At 36.5% G+C, this 23,372-nt stretch overlaps 1 protein-coding gene across 4 annotated transcripts in view; it reads right to left on the reverse strand.

Moving 5' to 3' along the window:
- The window catches only part of ASXL2 (ASXL transcriptional regulator 2), a 235,476-nt gene that overhangs the window by 76,709 nt on the left and 135,395 nt on the right, over nucleotides 1–23,372 (reverse strand). The gene's annotated exons all lie outside the window — the stretch shown is intronic.

The raw sequence follows: 23,372 nt of genomic DNA on the forward strand, positions 1-23,372 counted from the left end.
CAAAATTTTATTAATAATAGCAATTAAGTATCAGATATCTCCCATGTGACTAACACTGTGCTAGGCTAGTTGAAACAGGATTTCAGTGAATTCTCAGAACAACCCTCTAAAGAAAGTACAATAAAAATAAAAATTTTCTTTTTATCCTCACCAGAATTCTTCCAATTCTATTCTGAGAGATAACTAAATACTTCTGGTTAGCATACTTACTGACACTTTCCTATGCAAATAAAAATATTTTTAAGGACATATACGCATAAACACAAATAAATTTCAAATATACGCACATTTTATCTGTCTACTGTAATGGTATTATATAAATTTTACACATCAGGAGATTTAAGTAGCTTGTCCAAGGACACAAAGCTAGTAAAGAGGGAAGCCAAAATTTGAGCTTTGTTTTAAGAATGAGTTTTATATATAAGAATCAAAAAAAAAAAAAAAGGACTGTCCAACACAGTGAACCCTAATGTAAACTATGGATTATAGTTAATAGTATAATTATAATAATATTGTTTCTTCAACTGTAACAAAGGTACCACACTAATGCAAAGTGTTAATAATAGGGAGTGGGTAGGATGGAGGTGAAGAGCTTTAGAAGAACTCTGTATTTTCTGCATGACTTTTCTGTAAATCTCTAATAAAATAAAGACATACACACAAGAGTAATCATCAGTACCTGCAGTGGGCTGAATGGCAGCCCCTAGAAACAAATGTCCATGCCCTAATCCCCAAAACCTATGAATATTACCTTATATGGAAAAAGTGTTTTTGCAGGTATGATTAAGTTAAGGATCTTAAAATGGGAAGAATATCCTAGATTATCTTGGTGGGTGTAAATACATGACAAATGTTCTTTTAAGAGACGGCAGAGAAGACAACAGACATAGAGGAGAAGGCAATAAGAAGCACAGGCTGAGACTGGAGTGACTGAGCCACAAGGCAAGGAAGCCAGCAATCCCAAAAGCAAGAAGCATGAAATAGATCTTCTCCCAGAGCCTCTCTGTAGGGAGCATGGCCCTGTCAACACCTTGACTTTGGATTCTGACCTCCAGAACCATAAGAGAATAAACTTCAGAGGTTTTAAGCCACCTAATTAATAGTAATTTGTTATGGTAGCCCCAGGAATCTAATACAGTACACCTAATCAAACCACAAAGGCGACTAATATTTGTTTTGTTCTTTTAAGTCCATTATCAACTCAAAGATGCTTATATTTGTAACATGTTTAAATCAACAGCAATTTTTAAAGATTGGGCTCATTTTGAGCTAATGGGATCTTTCTTCGAGTTGTACATTAGTGGCTGCTTCCTTGCTGTCTGGCACAGAAAGAAGTTCCAGGCAAAATGTCTTGCAAAATGTCTATCCCAGACCTGGAATCAGCCACTTCCAACTATTATACACATAATTGTCTGTCTTATATATTTAATGCTTTCTCAGATTTCTTTTATCTCATTTTTTTGTTGTTGTTGCTCTCCATTTAATCTTTTGTTTTCTTTAATGTAGTAGCTTCCATTTTCTCTTGTCACTCATAGGATCCTTCTAATTTAGTCTTCATTTGTGAAGTGTGTTTTTCCTTAATTTCTAATTCTTTCTGGAGTATTGTCATCTTTCTTTCATATCTTATTTTCTATCAATCTAATTTCAGAGCTTTCTAATCCTGGTTTATGCTGTACTCTCAATATCTACAGTTTTCCTCAACTTCTGTGGCTCATTTTTAAATATTAAGTAACAGTTTTCATCTATTTTGGAGCTGCATTTTTGGTGTGCCATCAATGTCTAAGGATACATTATTCATATCATACCCACTCTTTTTGTTGCCAAACTGCCACTGTATAAGGTTTAATCACAATCCTTTTTCTGTACTCAACATAACTGATAAAATATTTCCTGTATTTTCAGAATGAGGTTCTGGGCACAAGACACCAAAGAAGCATCCCTAATTTCATACCTTTAGAATATAGGTATAATATAGGTAAATAATATAGGAATCCCTTTCTAAATAATTCAGGCCTACAACTAGGTGGCTAGGTGGGGTGAAGGGAGAGGGCCACAGACCAAAGTAGAAATCCATGTTGGGGGAAAGGTAAGGCAAACTTCAGGTAGTGGGACATTGATCCAGCATAGGATGTCAGAGTATAAGCAGAGTGAAAATAAAATTCTTTGAGGTTTGGGGTAGAACATAGTCAAACAAGGGGAGACCAAGAATAAATGAAATGAGAAGGGCATCCAAACAAGGGGTGTGAGAACATGAAAAGAATAAAGGGCTTCTACAAGGTAAACTCGGGAATGTCACTGTCTGAGAAGAGAATTAAAAATATGATAGAGAGAATGAAGTCTATGGTACTGGACTGAAAATGGAGGTACCCATGTGCATTCATGATTTTCAAAATACAGATACAGAAATAAAAATAAATATAAGGGGGTGCAAAGGTAGTTCAATGAAGAATTTTCACCTGCCATGTGGGAGACCTGAGTTCGATTTCCAGTCCATGCACTCCCCAAAAAACAAACAAACAAACAAAATTCAACAAGTGGTGCTGCAATAACAGGATACTCACATGGAAAAGTAACGAAATGTGACCCCACCACATAGCATACAAAAAATAATAGTAATAATATATATATATATATATATATATATAAATGAGTGTGTCTCCACTGAGTTCAGCTACTGCTACTGGAAATAGTAACAATCTAATAATAATGAACACAAAGAGACTAGTTCCTGGTTTCTAAATACCATTTTCTAATAATCAGAACTCCCTGGAGAAATGATTAATTCTTGAGCTGGGTGAGAGAAGGTATAAGATGAGCCCAGAACATCTATGTTCTTAGGGTACTCAAAGAGTAAGGACATGTCAAAAGGACACAGAAATCAGCTTGACAGGCTCTCAATGATTGAAATAGGATAATTTGAACACGAACATACGCAATTATAACAGATTATAATCCACTGAAGACATAGGAAACCATCAGTCCACAGACACAAATAAATGAATGCCCAAATTAAAAGGCTGTTGAGGAACAGGATATTTATGTCATTGCAAAGTAACTTATTTATTAAAATGAGAAAAGTAGTATTTAAAGTGGAGAGGACGAGAAAGCACTGCTTTATTAAAGTTATCATTATCTATAGTGGACAAATCAAAATCATGAAACAACTGACAGGGTACAATGAGAACATTATAACATAAAATACGTAATAATTCTTCCAAAGAGGAATAACATAAATCTAATCATGAGATTAGATTTATTAGAATTTATTAGAATTAATCTAATTCTATGAAAAAACTGGCCTGTAATTTTCAAAAATGTCAAAGATATGAAAGTCACATAAGATTTGAGGACTGGTTTTGGAATAAAGGAGTTAAGAAGATATGGCAAGCAAATGTTGACAGATGGTTCTGAACTCGACTGTTTGGCTACAAAAGCACGCTACTTACTGGGCAGAACCTGGAGGAATCAATATGCAGGTTTTCTTACGCTCTCTCCCATGAAAGGTCACACAGAGCACATTCACTCCCAGCAACAAAAATGCAACCAATGGGTGATGTTTCTGCCCAGGGAAGCCTATTAGAGATTCAGTACCTGTGCTGGTTTGAAACTGTTGTGTATCCTACAAAAGTCATGTTCTTTAATCCTGATTCAATATTTTTAGGTGGACTCTTTTTTTGTTTTTTTACTATTTTTACAATATCTTCACACACATATAGTTCACTGAAAGCACACAATCAATAGCTCACAAATCATCACATAGTTGTGCATTCATTACCATGATCATTTGGAACATATGCATCACTCCAGAAAAAGAAAAAGGAAAAAAAACATACATCTCATACCCCTTAGCTCTCCCTCTCACTGACCACTAGTATTGCAATCCACCCAATTTTTTTTTTAACCTCTCATCCCCACCATCTATTATTTATTTATTTCTTCTCATTTTACTCATCTGTCCATACCCTGGATAAAAAAAGCATCAGACACAAGTTTTCACAATCACACAGTCACATTGTAAAAGCTATATAGTTATACAATCATTTTCCATAAACAAGACTACTAGAATCGACAGTTTCCGGTACTTCCCTGTAGCCACTACAATACATCATAAACTAAAAAGGGATATCTATATAATGCATAGAAATAACCTCCAGGATAACCTCTCGCCTCTGTTTGATATCTCTCTGCTACTGAAACTTCACTTTGCCTCATTTCTCTCTTTACCTTTTTGTTCAAGAAGGCTTTCTCAATCCCATGATGCTAGGTCCCACTCCTACCCGGGAATCATGTCCCATTTTGCCAGGAGATATATAGCCCTGGGAGTCATATCCCACAGAGAGGGGAGGGCAGTGAGTTCACCTGCTGAGTTGGCTGAGAGAGAGAGAGGCCATATCTGAGCAACAAAAGAGGTAGTCTCTGGGGGTGATTCTCAAGCATAATTGTAAGTAGGCTTAGCTTCTCCTTTGCAGAAATAAGTTTCATAGGGGTGAACCCCAAGATCTAGGGCTCAGCCCACTGAATCGGTTGTCTCCACTGCCTGCAAGAATATCAGGAATTCCCCAGGTGGGGAAATTTAATATTTCTCCCTTTCTCCCCACTTCCCAAAGGGGACTTCACAAATACTTTTTTAATATTCTTTACTCTGGATTGTATTGGGCATCACACTAACATGTAAAAATTAGCAAGATCTCACTACTTATTCAAGAGTCCATGTAATTATGGTGTTCAAATAAACTGCTCATACAAGGTAAATTAGATAATAGGGTAACCAAAATATAATTTTTGCACAAAATAAACATCTCTTCTTTTGGTCTCACATAGAAGTTAAAGTTTTAAAATATAGACCTTATCATCCTTTACCCTGTATTCAAATTACCTTAGTCCTGCCCAGATCAGCTTCATTCATATTTCTGCTCAAAGTCTGACCACTTTTTCAACTTTTTTTAACAGCTGCTGTATGGGGTAATGCTGGCTTTCATAGCTCGAGAGCTCTAACTCTGAGCTTTAAGTGTTCCCAAAATTTCAGGGAACGCTTCCCAGAGGGAAAGGAAAGAGATTCTAAATCTGGTCAAGGCAGAGGTCACTCATTGGGCTCACGGAAAAAGAGGAAACGGGAGGAAACGGAGGCTTCAGTGGCTGTGTCTCTACAGAGACTTGGCAGCCTCTGGATTCAGTAACGGAACTTCTTGGGCTGCAACTGCCCCAGGCATAGGCAAAAACCAGCTGCTTTCAGGGCTATCTCCCACATGTGCCTTCCCCAGGGGAGGAGTGAAGCCCAACTCAGGTGGAATCCCTCCCTCAAGGAATTCAGACCCCAGGGCTTGGCAATTTGAAGCCATTAAAACCAGCCTACAACCTCTCCTCCCTCTCCACCACGCCCCCAGCAGGGAGAGGCTTCCAAAGTTAAAAGTGCCGCAACATCTTTTGCTGGTGCGACCCACAGGCAGACATGCCACATACTGGGCAGGATAAGAAAAACAGAGCCCAGAGACTTCACAGGAAAGTCTTTCAACCTACTGGGTCTCACCCTCAGGGAAAACTGACGCAGGTGTATCAGGTGGCCTGATAGGAGGCCAGTATAGTCTGGGAAAAACCGGCTGGAGTCTATAATACCTATATAGACCCTCCTAAGGGTGGGGAGGGAACAGGCACCATACAAGCAGGGCAAGAAACAAGAAAACAGGAACCGAAAATTTCTCCCCTGTTAAACAAAACCTAAGCTAGAGGTCCAGAAAAAGCTGAACTGAAGGTCAAAGAACAGAGAGACAACAAATTCATCTAGCAAGAAAACTGTACGTAAGAGAAGTGAAAGCAATCACCAGAATAAACTAATTAAGGTAATTAAATGTCTAGGAGCCAGCAAAAAATAACAAATCACACCAGGAAAATTGAAGATATGGCCCAGTCAAAGGAACAAACCAATAGTTCAAATGAGATACAAGAGTTGAAACAACTAATTCAGAATATACGAACAGACATGGAAAACCTCATCAAAAACCAAATCAATGCATTGAGGAAGGATATGAAGAAGGCAAGGAACGAACAAAAAGAAGAAATGGAAAGTCTGAAAAAACAAATCATGGAACTTATGGGGATGAAAGGTACAGTAGAAGAGATGAAAAAAAACAATGGAAACCTACAATGGTAGATTTCAAGAGACAGAGGTTAGGATTAGTGAAATGGAGGATGGAACATCTGAAATCCGACAAGATACAGAAACTATAGGGGAAAAAAATGGAAAAATATGAGCAGGGACTCAGGGAAGTGAATGATAATATGAAGTGCACAAACATACGTGTTGTGGGTGTCCCGGAAGGAGAAGAGAAGGGAAAAGGAGGAGAAAAACTAATGGAAGAAATTATCACTGAAAATTTCCCAACTCTTATGAAAGACCTAAAATTACAGATCCAAGAAGTGCAGCATACCCCAAAGGGAATAGATCCAAATAGACATTCTCCAAGACACTTACTAGTCAGAATGTCAGAGGTCAAAGAGAAAGAGAGGATCTTGAAAGTAGCAAGAGAAAAGCAATCCATCACATACAAGAGAAACCCAATAAGACTCAGCAGAAACCATGGAGGCAAGAAGACAGTGGGATGATATATTCAACCTACTAAAAGAGAAAAACTGCCAACCAAGAATTCTATACCCAGCAAAATTGTCCTTCAAAAATGAGGGAGAAATTAAAACATTTTCAGACAAAAAAATCACTGCGAGAATTTGTGACCAGGAGACCAGCTCTGCAAGAAATACTAAAGGGAGCACTACAGACAGATATGAAAAGACAGAAGAGAGAGGTGTGGAGAACAGTGTAGAAAGAAGGAAAATTAGATATGACATACAAAATACAAAAGGCAAAATGGTAGAGGAAACTACAACCCAAACAGTAATAACATGAAATGTTCATGGATTGAACTCTCCAATCAAAAGACATAGACTGGCAGAATGGATTAAAAAACAGGATCCTTCTGTATGCTGTCTACAGGAAACACATCTTAGACCCAAAGATAAACATAGGTTGAAAGTGAAAGGTTGGGAAAAGCTATTTCATGCAAATAACAACCAGAAAAGAGCAGGAGGAGCTATACTAGTATTCAACAAATTAGACTTCAAATGTAAAACAGTCAAAAGAGACAAAGAAGGATACTATGTACTAATAAAAGGAACAATTCAACATGAAGACATAACAATCATAAATATTTATGCACCGAACCAGAATGCCCCAAAATATGTGAGGCAAACACTGCAAACACTGAAAAGGGAAATAGACACATCTACCATAATAGTTGAAGACTTCAATTCCCCAATCTGATCAATGGACAGAACATCTTGACAGAGGATCAATAAAAAAAAATTTCAGGGAACCACCAAGTTATACACAAATAGCTCAGCATCTCAGAATTTAGAAATAAGTTACAATATTTCAGAATAGATGTGACTGCTATAGGAGTTTACAATCTAAATCCTTTGCAACAGGCCCTAACTTGATAATTCAGCTTTCGACTCCAATTCTTCAAGTTTGTATATTATGTTAGTACATATGAGTAAGGTATGATAGCATTTGTCTTTTTATTTCTGGTATTTCATTCAACATACGTTCTCAAGGTTCATTCACCTAGTTGCATGCCTCACAACTTCATTCCTTCTTGCAGCCACTCAGGATTCTGCTGTACGTATAAACCACAGTACCCCTGTCATGGTTGGGGACAGGTGTCAACTTGGCCAAGTTGTGGTACCTGTTCATCTGATTGGGCAGGCGCTGGCCTGTCTGTTGCAATGAGGACATTTCATAGGATTAGGTCATGATCATGTCAGCTACATCCACAGCTGATTCCATTTGTAATCAGCCAAAGGGGAGTGTCTTCTGCAATTAGTGATGCTAAATCCAATCATGGGAAGCCTTTTAAGGAGGACTCAGAGGAGACAGGTTGCATTCCTGCTTTGGCTGGTGAGCCTCTCCTGTGGAGTTCATCCAGGCCATCCATTGGAGTCATCGGCTTCGCAACCTGCCCTGTGGATTTTGGGCTCTGCATTCCTACGGTCACGTGAGACACTTTCATAAATTTTATATTTGCAAGTGTTCCCTGTTGATTCTGTTTCTCTAGAGAACCCTAACTAATACAACCCCCTTCCATTTCTGTCACTGTACCCTTAGTCCACCTCCATCCATTGTGAATCCTGAACACTGCCACCATGAGCATCAGTGTGCAAATGCCCATTCGCATTCCCACTCTCAGTTCCTCCAGGTATATACCTAGCAATGGGATTGCAGAATCATATGGCAATCCCACCCCTACCCTCCTATGGAACTATCACACTGCCCTCCAGAGGATCCGTACCTCTCAGCTTCCCTACCAAGAGTGAATAAGAATCTCTTTCTCCACATTTTCTCCAGAGATTTCTCATATATTTCTGTTCATTTTTAAACAGTTTTATCTGTACATCATGCAATCCAAACTAAGTTAAAAAAAAAAATCAATGGTTCCTAGTATAATCACCTAGCCATGCTTAGTGGGATCTTCTTGATTAAGCTGTTTCTATGGAAACACTATTGGGTGGGACCTTTTGATTAGGTGGTTTCCATGGAGATGTGTCTCCACCCATTCAAGGAGGGCTGCTTACTAGAGTTTTTAAGAGGGAACAAATCTTCAGAGCCCACACAGAAAGACCTTTGGAGATGCAGGAAGAAAATGCCTTAGGAAAGCTGTTTGGAATAAGAAGGCAGGAGACAAAGCTAACACAAGTTGCCATGTGCCTTCCCAGGTAACAGGGAAACCCCAAACATCATCGGCTCTTACTTTAGTCAAGGTATCTTTCTCTGGATACCTTAGTTTGGACATTCTTATGACCTTAGAATTATAACTTGTAACTTAAATTCCCTTTCAAAAAGCCAACACATTTCTAGAACATTGCATTTCTGGCAGCATTAAGAAACTAAAACAGTAACCAAGGTTTTTACTGGGGGATGGTCATCTTCTGCCTGGTACATACCAATATTCCACATTCTCAAAAGGAAATCAGATATTTATCATAAGCCATGTTATTTGCACAAATAGTTTAGGTACAGTGAGCTGCCTTTATCAGTTAGGGAACAGTGGGGACACTCCCAAATCCAAAGCATAGCAGCCTTAGTCTGTTCTGGTAACCTCTTTCTAGACACCCACATTACTCCACAGTCTCAGAATGACAATACTAATACCACCACCAGTGATATAATTACTGGAAATATTTTTAAAATATGAAGATATTCTCCCTGTTCTACTGTACCTGAACATATAACCATACATACTCTCCCTTTAAATTGCTATTATTTAGTCTTAGTTCAATGCTCACTACCAGTCCTTATGCCAATGACTCCATTTTTGGTTGCCTGAAGCTTGTCTTCTAATAGATTCTCAGGAAGGGCTTCTGAGGACCATATTTCTCGAGTTCTTATATGGTGAAAAAAGTCTGTCCATGTCCTTTATACTTGAAAGACAGTTTTGCTGGCATAAATTTCTCAGCTTACATTTTCTTTCCTTGGGACAGTAAATAAAGTACTTTACTTTATTCTGACACAAAGGGTCACTATCAAAGTCTAATGATGATCTAATTTTTTTACCCTTCTAAGTCACTTGTTTTGTTTTGTTTTTTCAGAATCCCAAAACATTTTTTTTCCTTTAAAGTCCAATAATTTACAAGAACATGCCTTGTTTTTGGTCACTATGAGTAGCTATTATCAGGTACATAGTATGCCCCTTCAAATATTTTTCTATTTCCATCCCCACCCCTACCCCCCCAGACTCCAATGACATATATATTAGGTGGCCTGAATCAGTCTCACAGATAACTAATAATCTGTTCCTTTTTTCAGTGTTTTTTCTTTCTACATTTCATTTTGGATAGTTTCTATAACATGTCTTCAAGTTCACCTATCTTTTAGTCTAAATGTATAATCTTTCATTAATCCTATCCAACAGTTTTTATCTTAGATATTGGGGTTTTCATTTCTAGAAGTTATATTTGGTCTTTTTTGTGTCATCTATGCCTCAGCTTAATATGGTTAATCTAGTCTCTTGAATATATGGATAGAGTTATAACTATTTTAATGCTCTTGACTACTGATTCTATAATCTATGCCATTTCTGAATCAGTTTTGACTGATTTTTCTTCAAATTATGTGTCTATTCCCACGGCTCTTGCATGCCTAGTTATTTTTTTATTGGATGTCAGAAATTGTGGATTTGACCTTGCTTAGGGATGAATAGTTATGTATTCCAGAAATACTGTTCAGCTTTATTTTACTCTGAGAAACAGTTATCTGCAAATAGTTTGATCCTTTTGGGTCTTGTGTTTAAGTTATTATTAGGGCCAGAGCAGCATTTAGGTCTAATTAAGACTAATTTTGTCCCCACTACTGAGGTAAAAACCTTTCTAACTATTCTACTTGATGCCTAGTGAATTAGGTTATCCACTCTGGCTGGTGGGACCAGGAACTATTCCTATACCTCTGTGAACTCAGATGATTATTCCCACTAATCCCTTCTGGTGATTCCTTGCCCAGCCTCAGGTACTTCCCCTCACATACATGAGTGAGGGGTCCTCAGCCGAAGAACTGAAGGGGACTATCTGCAGATCACCACAGCACCCTCCCTCTCTGTGAAGCTCTCTCCTTTCCAGTGCTCTACCCTGTCAATTCTAGTTGCACTGCTTGGGAGAAGGACCTGGGAATCCAGCGAGATCACTGGGTTCCACCTGGGTTTTTCCCCTTCTCGCTGTGACTCGAAAATCTATCCAAGCTAAGGTATCCAAAGTATTCACCTCATTTCTTTCTCTCTTCTCAAGGATCACTGTCCTTCATTGCTTGATGTCCACTGTCTTGAAAACCACTTTTCATATATTTTGTCCTGGTTTAATTGTTTCAGATAGGAGGGTAAATCTGGTCCCTGTTACTCCATTTTGTCCAAAAGCAGAAGGAAGCCCATCCAAAATGCTCTTTAAATATGATCTTTCTTCTTTTTTCTTAGCATGTTCCTCTTTTCCATCTTCTATTTCTCTTAAGCCATAATGTGTTAATTCTTTGCTTTGTGTTCCTTCTTATTTAATCAATTCTGAAACAAGTTTTTTCTTTTATTTCCAAACAGTTCCCGAGATCTACCAACTCATTCTGAGTTTTTCTAATACTTGTTATTCTTTCATTGCCTTGTATCATTTTCTTCATGTCATTTACCTTGTTTCAAAATAGCTGGTTATAGTTTTTATTTATTCTGTGAGCATGTGTTTACAGTATGCTTTCATGGTCTGTAAAGGCAGTATTTTATTCCCTATTCCCTTTTCTTCTTATAATAACTTTGTATGGGATTTGTACTTTGTACTCTCTTGTTTTTTTCTTTTTCTCATGGGCAGAAATTGAACCCAGAAATTGAACCCAGGTCTCTGTAATGGCAAGCGAGAACTCTGCCTGCTGAGGCACGGTGGCCCACACTGTTACTCTTCTTTATATCAAACTGGTTTTCTTAAACTTGCAGAAGTGGGATTTAGGGTAGCTTCTCAAATGTCAGAGCCCTGTCTACTTTCAGTCTTGTATAGTGTTTAAAAATATGGCATGTTTTAGATAACGAAAAAGTAAGTAAGAGAAGGTGGAGATGGTAGTGCATCATTGTAAAAAAGTAACTAAAGTCACTGAATTGAACATATATAATGGTTGAAATGCAAAATTTTGCTACATATATTGTCACAATAAAAATTTACATGGAAAAAATTTTTAAAGTACATTACTAGAACAACTGGGGAATCCACATGGAGTCTGAATATTAGAGTACAGTAATTTATCATTGTTAACTTCTTGATTTTGAAGACTGAACTGAGGTTATATAAAATAACCTGGCTTAAAAGAAACAAACACTGAAGTTGGGGTTGGCAAACTATTGCCATTGCCTATTTTTGTTGACTGGAGCACAGGCACATCCATTTGCTTATTCATTATCTATGGTTGCTTTTGCACTATAATGGCAAAGTTGAATCACTGTGACAGAAACATACAGCCCACAAAGCCTAATGAATTTACTATCTGGTCCTTCTACCAATAAAGTTTGCTGACCCTGGCTAAAGTCTGGGGAAATGAGGAAGTCTTATTCTCACTTTAGCAACTCACTCTCCAAGATGCAAAAAAAAAACCTTTTATGTATTATATTTGCAACTATTCTGTACATTTTTAACTGTTTAAAAAAATGTTTAATTAAACAATAAAAATATGGCACTGCCAATTAGCAGAGTTTAAGAAAATCTGTGACTTTAAATACAGGAACAAAGGAAGAGAAATAACATGAAGGAAGAAGTAGAGGAGGTTTTGAATCTCCTAAAATTTCATTACATATTAAGTTGGAGTATCTATGATAGCAAAAGCAAAAAGCCTTGCAAATGACATGATCTTATATGTAGAAAATTCATGAGAAAATTACTAGAGTTAATAAACAATTTCAGCAAAGTGGCAGGGTTACAAAATCAATGCAAAAAAATCAATTGTTTTAACACACTAGTGATGAAAACTCTGAACAGGAAATTAAGGAAACAATTCCAACTACAATAGCATGTTAACAACTATGAATAAACTTATCCAAGGATAAAAGAATGGTACAATGAAAACTATAAAAAACTGCTGAAAGAAGACAAAACATCCCATGTTCATGGTTTGGAAAACTTAATAATGTTAAGATGTCTAGATCAACTGTATTAGTTTGCTGATGCTGCCAAAAAGCAATATATAAGAAATGGAATGGCTTTTAAAATGCATATTTAATAAATACACATTTAGTAGTTCTAAGGCCATAAAAATGTCCTAAACTAAGGCATCCAGATAAAGATATCTTGGCTCAAGGAAGGCCAATGTGGAAAGGCACATGGCTCATGGCTGCTGGTTCTTGTTCCCAGTTCTGTTGCTTCCAGCTTCTGATGCCAGTGGTTTCCCTCTTTAATTGTCTGTGGACCTTCACTTAGCTCTTCCAGGACACAACTCTGGGTTTGCTTAGCTCATGGGAAGGCACACAGTGACGTTTGCAGGGCTCTGCCATGTCTAGGCATCTGCTCTCTCTCTGTCCACACTCCAAGCATCTCCAAACATCTGTGCCTCCATCAGCTGAGAAGCAACTGTCAGCCAAGTGTTGGCATCTGTGTTTCAAAGTGTCTGTGTCTGCAATGAAGTTTTCTTAAAAATTTTTTCTCCTTTTAAAGGTCTCCAGTAAACTAATCAAGACCAATCTTGAAGGGGCAGAGTGACATCTCTATCTAACCACAAGGCCACACCCACAATTGGGCAGGCCACATCTCCATGACCTAATCAAAGGTCATACCCACAACTGGCAACATCACATCTCCATGGAGATAATCTAATCAAAGGGTTTCTACCCTACAATACTGAATCAGGATTAAAGGAAATGGTTTTTCTGGAATACACAACACTTTCAAAATGGCACATTACCCAAGCCATCTACAAATTCAACACAATTCCTGTAAAAATTACAGTAGCTCTTTCCCAGAAATGGAAAACCCATCATCAAATTCACATGAAATCTGCAAAATGGCCCAAACAGCCAAAATAGTCTCAAAAAAGAAAAACAAAGTTGGAAGACTCAAGTTGCCCGATTCAACTGTACTACAAAGTTACAGTAATCAAAACAGGTGTAGTACCAGCATAAAGACAGAAAGACAGACCAATGGAACAGAATTCAGTTCAAAAATGACCCTCACATCAATGGCCATTTGAATATTTGCATTTTACTGCATTTATGTTAAACTTTAATAAAAAGTAAAATATCCCACAAAGAAATTTCCAGGCCTCAGTGGCTCACTCCAGTGAATTTTTCCAAAAGCTTAGGAAGAAATAACACCAATCATTAGACAAATTCAGAGAATCAAAAAGCTGGAAATACTTACAACTTGCTTTATAATACCAAAATTCTACAAGAACATAATATGAGAGAGAGAAAAAAAATCTGGCCAAACTTTCTCATCAATAGAAGTTAAAAAAATAAAAAACATAATAATAGTAAATTAAATCTAATGATATAGAGGATTAATAACATAATCTGACAAAGTTGTTTTATTCTAGACATACAAGGTTGGTATCACATTTGATATAAAAACAGCAAGCAATCCACTGTATTAACAGAATAAAGGGGGAAATTATCTCAAAAGATTAAGGAAAAAATCTGTTCATTATAAAAACTCAGCAACTCATTTCTATTCCACAATGTACTGGAAATACTAGTCAGTACAGCATGGCAAAAAACGCTATGAAACATTATTCATAAATTATATCTTGCATATGAGACACTGGGGGGGGGGAACACCCTATATATAATCCAAGATAATTAAAAAAATGAATTCAGCAATATTGATGGATACATTAATGTTGGGGGGAGGCAATACACTATGTTTCCTGAGTGTCGCTACATATATTTGGCTAGTTATACCAACAAGGCAAGGCTCTAAACACTCTTTATGGAGGCCTTTCCCCAGGGTTGTGCTTGAAAGTAACCTTGGAGATGAAGTGATGTCTCCTTACAGACAAAGCAAGTTTACTTCTGCCAAATACAAAAGCAATGAATCCAATGAATCTCACAAATTTGGTATTTCCTTGGTTGCAATACAAACCCATGTATGAGTAGCATGTAAATCACCTTGTGAAACTTAACAGCAAAGATGGCTAACACAAAAATTACACTGAAGCTCATACTGCTTCCTGTGCCATGAATAAGCAATAAAGTCTTTTGTCTCTGACCCAGAAATTCTGTATCACCTGCCGGTATCTAGGAATGAATAAGAGGGTAGTTTGTTAGCTTAGAAGTAGGGTAATATCCTTGATCCTTCAAAGGCACTGACAGTTTATGAAAATTAATTGTATTTCTATGTGGTACCAAAAAACAACGTATAAATTGAAAAAATTTAAAGGCCATTTACAGTAGGGTAAAAAATGTCAGAGAATAAATCTAATAAAAGATGTGCAAGACCTCTGCCCAGAAAACTACATGATTTTAATGAGAGAAATTAATGAAAACAGAAGAAAATAACAGAATATACCATTTTCAGGAACTGAAAGGCTCAATAACATAAACATTCCAATACAACCCAAACTGATCTACAAATTCATTGCAATCCCAATCAAAATTCTAGGAGGTTTACGGAGGCGGAGGCTGTTTGAAACTGGCAAGCTGATTCCAAAATTTACGTGGAAATGAGAAAAGCTACGAGTATCACACAATTTTGAAGAACAAAATTAAAGGACTTTAACTAATGGATATGAAGACTAGTAATAAAGTGACAGGAATCAAAACATGATGGAATGGGTTCAAGGACAGACAGACATACCAATGGAACAAAACAGACTCCAGAAACAGACCTATAAATGTAGAGTCAACTGACTTACAACAAAGGAAACACTTGTAATACAGTGGAGGAAAGAAAAGTCTTTTCAAAAAAGCATGCTGGATCACTTAGATATCTAGATAGGGGAAAACATACTATCCTTATCTCATATCATATACAAAATCTCCAAATGGTTTGTAGATCTTAAATGCAGGAGATGAAAAAATAAAGCTGCCATTAGTGCATATATAAACAGATGCCACAGTCACAGGAAACTACTTTTGTGTCAGAGGAATATACAATTTTCTTTAGAAAAAGACATAGTGGATTACACCATAATTAAGAAGTCCTATTTTTCTATAGAAACCTTGAAGGAGAGTGAAAACACTGGAATGTATGCTGGGAGTGGTCATGATTAACAATGGATGGAGGTGGCCTAAGAGTACAACGACTGAGAGAAGGAAGGGGGAACTGTGGTATATACCTACAACCGACTACTGAGCAGCTGCAAGAAGTAATGAAGCTGTGAGGAATGAAATTAGGCGAATGAACCTTAAGGACAGTATGCTGAATGAAATGGCAGAAACAAATAGACAAATATCATGTCTCACCAATATGGACTAACTATAATGTACAAACTCGGAGAACTGAAGTAGAGAGCATGGGTTATCAGGTTGGGGGTTATTGTGAAGGGTCCTAGATTGTAAAAGCTCTCACAGCAGTCACATATATTCAGGAATTGTAATTGTTATTTTTAAGTTCTGAGATACTGAGCCATTTGTGCATAACCTGGTTGCTCCCTGAAACTTTGGGTATATATGTGACAACTGAGACTCTAAGTTAGAGCACTGAAGCTATGAAAGTCAGCATTACCCTGTATAGCAACTGCTTAAAAAGCTGAAAAAGTGACCAGACTCCAACTAGAGAAATGAATGAAGCTGATTTGGATAGGACTAAGGTAATTAGAATACATTAAAGGATGAAATGGTCCATATTTTAAAACTTCAACCTCTGTGTTAGACCAAAGGAAGGGATGTTTATTTCATGCAAAAATTATATTTTGGGTAGCAATTTATCTCATTTAACTTTTATGAGCAGTTTACTTAAACACCATAATTTTATGGAATCTTGAATAAGGCATGAGATCCTGTTGGTTTTTATAGGTTAGTATGATGCCATGATATATCCCAGAGTAGTTTGGGTAGAGAATAAGAACGTATTTGTGAAGTACCCTTGGTGAACTGGGAAGAAAGGAGGCAATATTCAACTTCCCCATCTGGAGAATTCCTGATATTCTCGCAAGCAGCAGGGACAAACAATTCAACAGGCTAAGCCCTAGATCTCTGGGTTCATCCCTACGAAATTTATTCCTGCAAAGGAGAAGCTAAGCCTACTTATAATTATGCCTGAGAGTCACCCCCAGAGAGCCTCTTTTGTTGCTCAGAAGGGGCCTCTCTAAGCCAACTCAGCAGGTGAATTCACTGCCCTCCCCCTCTACAGTGGACATGACTCCTAGAGATGTAAATCTCCCTGGCAAAGTGGGACAGGACTCCAGGGATGAACTAGGACCTAGCATCATGGGATTGAGAAAGCCTTCTTGACCAAAAAGGGTGAAGAGAGAATTGAGACAAAATAAAGTTTCAGGGACTGAAAGATTTCAAACAGAGTCAAGAGGTTATCCTGAAGTTTATTCTTATACATTATACAGATAACCTTTTTTAGTTTATGGTATATTGGAATGGCTGAAGTACCTGAAATTGTTGAGCTGTGTTCCAGTATCCTTGCTTCTTAAAGACTGTATAACTATATAGCTTTTACAATGTTCCTATATGATTGTGAAAACCTTGTGTCTGATGCTCCTTTTCGCAGTGTATGGACAGATGAGTAAAAAAGTAAGGATAAAAAATAAGTAAATAATGGGTTAAAAATTAGATAGATTGCAATACTAGTGGTCAATGAGAGGGAGGGGTAAGGGGTACAGGATGTACGTTTTTTCTTATTTCTTTTTCTGGAGTGATGCAACTGTTTTAAAAATGATCATGGTGATGAATACACAACTATGTGTTGATATTGTGAACAACCAATTGTATACATGTATTGACAGTATGTGTGTGATGATCTCTCAATAAAAAATAAAAAGTAAAAGGACAGAAAAAATAATCTATCATGCAAACAGTAACCAAAAGAGAGCTGGGAGAGCTATACCATCAACAGTAAAATAGACTTTAAGTAAAAAACTGTCACAAGAGACAAAGTAGGCCACTGTGTACGGATAAAGGCATCAATTAAACAAGAAGACATAATTATAAACATATATACACCTAATGGCAGAGCCACAAAATATAAGAGCCAAAGACTGACAGACCTGAAAGGAGAAACAAATGATTCCACATTAACAGCGGGAGCTTCAAAATACCACTTCCAATAATGGACAAAATCAATAAAGATACAGAAGACCTGAACGATATTCTAAATCAACGAAACCTAATACACACGTAGAGAACTTCATTCAACAGTAGCAGAATACACAATCTTCTCTAGTACACATGGATCATCTCTAGAATAGACTACATGTTAGGTCACAAAACAGGTCTCAGAAAATGTTTAAATCATACAGTGTGTCTTCTCCAAACACAGCTGAATGAGGCTAGAAATCAGTAACAGAGAGAGCTGGAAAATCCACAAGTAGGTGGAAATGAAACAACACACTCTTGAACAACCAATGAGTCAAAGCAGAAATCACAAGGGAAAACAGCAAATATTCTGAGGCAAATAAAAATGAAAACAAAACAATGCACAACTTATAGGGTGCAGAAAAGGCAGTATGGAGCATTTATAGCTCTAAATGCTTACATTAAAACAGAAGAAAGATCTCAAATTAGAGACACAACTTCACAACTGTGGGATCTAGAAAAAGAAGACCAAACTAAACCCCAAACAAGCTGAAGGAAAGAAATAACAAAGGTTAGAGTGGAGATAAATGAAATAGAGAATTAAAAACAATAGAGAGAATCAACAAAAACAAAAGTTGATTCTCTGAAAAAAATCAACAAAACTTTAGCTAAACTGACAAAGGAGAAAAAGAGAGAAGACACAAATAACTAAAATCAGAACTGAAGGGGCACATTACTACTGACCCCATAGAAATAAAAAAATTTCTAAGAGGATACTATGAAAAACTATATGGCAACAAATTAGAACACCTAGGTGAAATGAACAACTTCTTAGAAACACACAACCTATACTGACTCAAGAAGAAACAGAGATGATCACAACAAACCAATAACAAGATACTGAATCAGTAATCAAAAACCTCCCAATAAATGGCTTCACCTAGGAATTTTATCAAAACATCCAAAGAAGATGAATTTTATCAAAACATCCAAACAATCCTGATCAAAACTCTTCCAAAAACTAAAGAGGAAGGACTGCCCCCTAACTCATTCTGAGGCCAGCATCACACTAATACTAAAGCCAGGTAAAGATACTGCAAGAAAATTACAGACCAGCATTCCTTATGAATATGGACACAAAAATCATCAAGAAACACTAGCAAATAGAATCCAAGAGCACATTAAAAGAATTCTAAACCACGATCAAGAAGCGCTTATCACAGAGATGCAAGAGTGGTTCAACATAAGAAAATCAATGATTGTAACACACCATACCACAAAATGAAGAGGAAAAAATATATTATCAGGGGTGCAAGGACAGTTCACTTGCCTGCTATGTAGGGGACCCAAGTTCAATTTTTGGTCCATGTACTTTCCAAAAAACAAACAAGCAAGCAAAACAAAAAAAATTCAACAAATATTGCTGTAATAACAGGATATTCACATGGAAAAATAATGAAATGTGACCCCACCATACAGTACACACACAAAAAAGATCATCTCAATGTATAAAAGGCATTGACACAATCTAGCACCCCTTCTTGAGAAAAACACTCAAAAAACTAGGAATAGAAGGAAACTTTCTCAAGTGATACAGGGCATATGAAAAGCCTACAGCTAATATCCTACTTAATGGTGAAAATCTGAAAGCTTTCCCTCTAAGAACAAGAACAGAACAAGGATGTACACTCTCACTACTGTTATTTAAAATTGTTCTGGAATTGTTCTAGCTAGAGCAATTTGGCAAGGACAAATTTCCAAATTGGAAAGAAAGAAGTAAATCTTTTCCCATTTGCACATGATATGATCCTTCGTAGAGAAAATTCTGAAAAGTCTACACCAAAGGTAATAGAGCTAAATACATACATACATACATATATATATATATATATATATATATATATACACACATACACACACACACACACACACACACACACACACCAAGCTATAGGTTACAAAGGTAACAAACTGAAATCAGTAGTGTTTCTATACACTAATAGTGAACTCTCTGAAGAAGAAATCAAAGAAAAAAATTTCATTCCCAAAAGCAACTAAAAGAATTAAGGATCTAGGACTAAGTCTAACCAAAGATGTAAAGGACTTGTTCCAAAAAAACTATAAAACACTGCTATAAGAAATCAAAGAACACCTAATAAATGGAATGACATTCTGTGTTCATAGATCAGAAGTCTAAATATTAAGATTTCAATTCACCTCAAAATAATTTATAGATTCAGCACATCCCAGTCAAATTCCAACAGCCTTCTCTCCAGAAACAGAAAAACCTATCATCAAATTTATACAGAAGAGTAAAAGGGCACCAAATAGCCTAAATCACCTTGAGAAAGAAAAAGTTCGAGGACTCAAACTTACTACAAAGTGAGAGTAATCATATCAGTATGGTATTAGTATAAGGACAAACATACAGACCAATGGAATAGAATTGAGAGTTCAGAAATCAACCATTAAATTATGGCCAATTAATTTCTGACAAGGGTGCTAAGTCCATTCAGTTGGGAAAGAACACTTTCTTCAACAAAAATGATGCTGAAAAAAACTGGTTCTCCATTTCCTAAAGAATGAAGATGGACTCCTACCTCATACCACATACAAAACTCAACTCAAAATGAATCAATGACCTACTTTAAGAACCAAAACCATATAAACTATCTAGAAGAAAACAGAGAAGCAGCTTCAGGATTCTGTTTTAGGCAAGCTTCTTAGACTTTCTATCTAAAGAACAAGTAACAAAAGAAAAACAGATAAATGGAACCTCATTAGACGTACTTCATCATTAAAGTAAAAAAGACAACCTATGGAATTAGAGAAAAAAATTGGAAACCACATATATAGTAAGGGTTTAATACCATAATATATATTTTTTAAAAATTTACAACTCAATAACAAAAACACAAACAACCCAGTTAAAATATGGGCCAAAGACCTGAACAGACATTTCTCCAAAGAAGATATACAAATAGCCAAAAAGCACATGAAAAGACTCTCCACATCATTAACCACTAGGGAAATGCAAATCAAAACTACAGTGAGATACATTTCACACATACTAGGATGGCTACTAAAAAAAGAGAATAGAAATTTACAAGTATTGGAGAGGATGTAGAGAAACAGACATTCATTTTTGGTGGAAGACAGTTTGGTGGGTCCTCAAAAGGTTAAGTATAGTATTCCCACATGACTCAGCAATCCCACATATAGTTATATACCCCAAAGAATTGAAAGCAGGGACTCAAAGAGATATTTGTACAATGATGGTTATAGTGGCATTATTCATAATTGTCCACAAGATGGAAATAACATCAACAGTTGAATTAATAAGTAAATTATAGTATACACACACAATGGAATACTACTCAGCCATAAAAAGGAATGAATTTCTGATCCAGGCTACAACACGGATGACCCTTGAAGACATTATGTTGACTGTTATAAGCCAGACACAAAAGGACAAATATCATATTAGTACCATTTATATGAAATGACTAGAATAAGCAAATTCAGAGACAGAAAGTAGATCCAAGGTTACCAGGGACTAGGGTGGGGTTAGGGAATAGAGTCTTAATGATTAACTGGAACATAATTTACATTTTGGGTGATGGTAATGGATGGTGATAATGCACAACACTGTGAATTATATATTTGATTGCATTTAAAAAGGGAAATTTTAGATTGTATAAATCGTATAATAAAAAATTTAAAAACAAAACCATAGGATTGTACAATAGAAACACTGAATCCTAATGTAAATAAACTATGGAATATAGTTAATAGTACAATTATAATAATATCCTTTCAATAGTAACAAAGATATCACACTAATGAAAAGTATTAATAACAGGGAGTTATGTCGGTTTGAAACTATTATGTATCCCCGAAAAGCCACGTTTTAATTCTGATCCAATCTTGTGGGGGAGCCATTTCTTTTAATTCTGATTCAATATCGTAGGGCAGAAACTTTTGACTAGATTATCCCCATGTGGCCAATTGTGGGTGTGACCTTTTGATTAGATGGAGATGTGACTCCACCAATTCAAGGTGTTTTGATTAGTTTACCAGAGTCCTTTAGAGGGGGAACATTTTGAAGAAACCTCAAATGTAGACATTTAAAGAACTGTCGCTTCAGAGCTGACAAAGACACAGATGTCTGGAGATGCGTGGAGTGCGAACGGAGAGAACAGATGCTTAGAAACGGGCAGAGTCCAGCAGACATTGCCATGTGCCTTCCAATGAGATCTTAAGCAAGCCAAAACCCGGAGTTGTGTCAAGGAGGAGCTAAGTGAAGTCCAGATATGCTGAGAGAGGAAACCACAGGAAACAGAGGCTGAAAGCAATGGAGCCCAGTAACCAGGGACCAGCAGATGCCAGCCACATGCCTTTCCAGCTGATAGTGGCATTCTGGACAGCATTTGAGTGAAGGAAACCTTTGTTGGTGCCTTAATTTGGACATTTTCTCGACCTTATAACTATTAATTTGTAACTTATTAAATTATCTTTAATAAGCTGCTCCATTTCTAGTATATTGCATTCCGGCAGCATAACAAACTAATATAGAGGTGTACATGGGAACTCTGTATTTTTTGCCTGATTTTTCTGTAATCCTAAAATCTCTGGGAAAAAATTATATAAAAATATTAAGTGCTTTATAGAAAAATATTTAAAACAAATTTTAGAAGTTGAAACTTATCAAAACCAGTTTTACATAGTTGAGTGAAGTAGTGTCACACTATTGGATATTTAATAAAACTGGTTATGTACCATCCAGTGAGTACCAGTTCAAAAGGTACTACTTTTCAGATACATATGGCAGTAGGAATTTTCCATTTCCACAGATGATTATTACTCTCGAGGCAGGTCTAAAGGATATAAACTATTAACAATAGACGCATGTGAATTAAAACCTTCAGTAAATTATTTTTGACTTAAAATTTTATTTTCAGCTGAAGATATTCAATTGGTTCCTCTGAAGTATTTAAGGGACTATCAGAAACACTGGAGGAGTAATACCAAGATTGAAACTTAAGGACTATATATATTATTAGTTGAAAGAATGATTACAATTGAAGTTTCCAAAATTGTTTTATTCTTCAGAAACAATAATTTTTCTTTTAAGGGGGAGTTTTTATTCCAACAGTCTTTCTTTTGAGGAAATAATTGGTAACAGACCCATTTTAGATCCAAGTTCCTTCTTCCCATACCAAGTATAATCTAATTCAAACTGGGCAGACTCTGGATACTGATTGATTCAAATAGTTCCCTATCCAAAAATGGAGAGGTCATGCCTAAACACCTTCCTTGCTTCTCATACCCTGTTTATCCAAATCCTAATGCTGTAGACATCTTCAATTCCAAAAACAGAGTGAAAACTTGCAACTCAGCAACCAATTCACAGAACATCTTACAAAGGTCCCTCTCCACATAAGTTAATTTTTCAAAAATGATTTTCTTCCCCAGTTCACCTTTTAAACAAGATGCTACATAGTCATCCCTGTTCAGTAATTTAACATGTAATTAAATGGTGTTAGAAGGCAGGTGGGTCCTCTGATATTTTAAATAACTCCAGACACAATACATTTCAAATACCAGATTTTAAATATTCTGAACAAGCAGTAAATT

The sequence above is a fragment of the Tamandua tetradactyla genome, chromosome 3 (genome assembly GCF_023851605.1).
Source record: "Tamandua tetradactyla isolate mTamTet1 chromosome 3, mTamTet1.pri, whole genome shotgun sequence".
Lineage (NCBI taxonomy): Eukaryota > Metazoa > Chordata > Mammalia > Pilosa > Myrmecophagidae > Tamandua > Tamandua tetradactyla.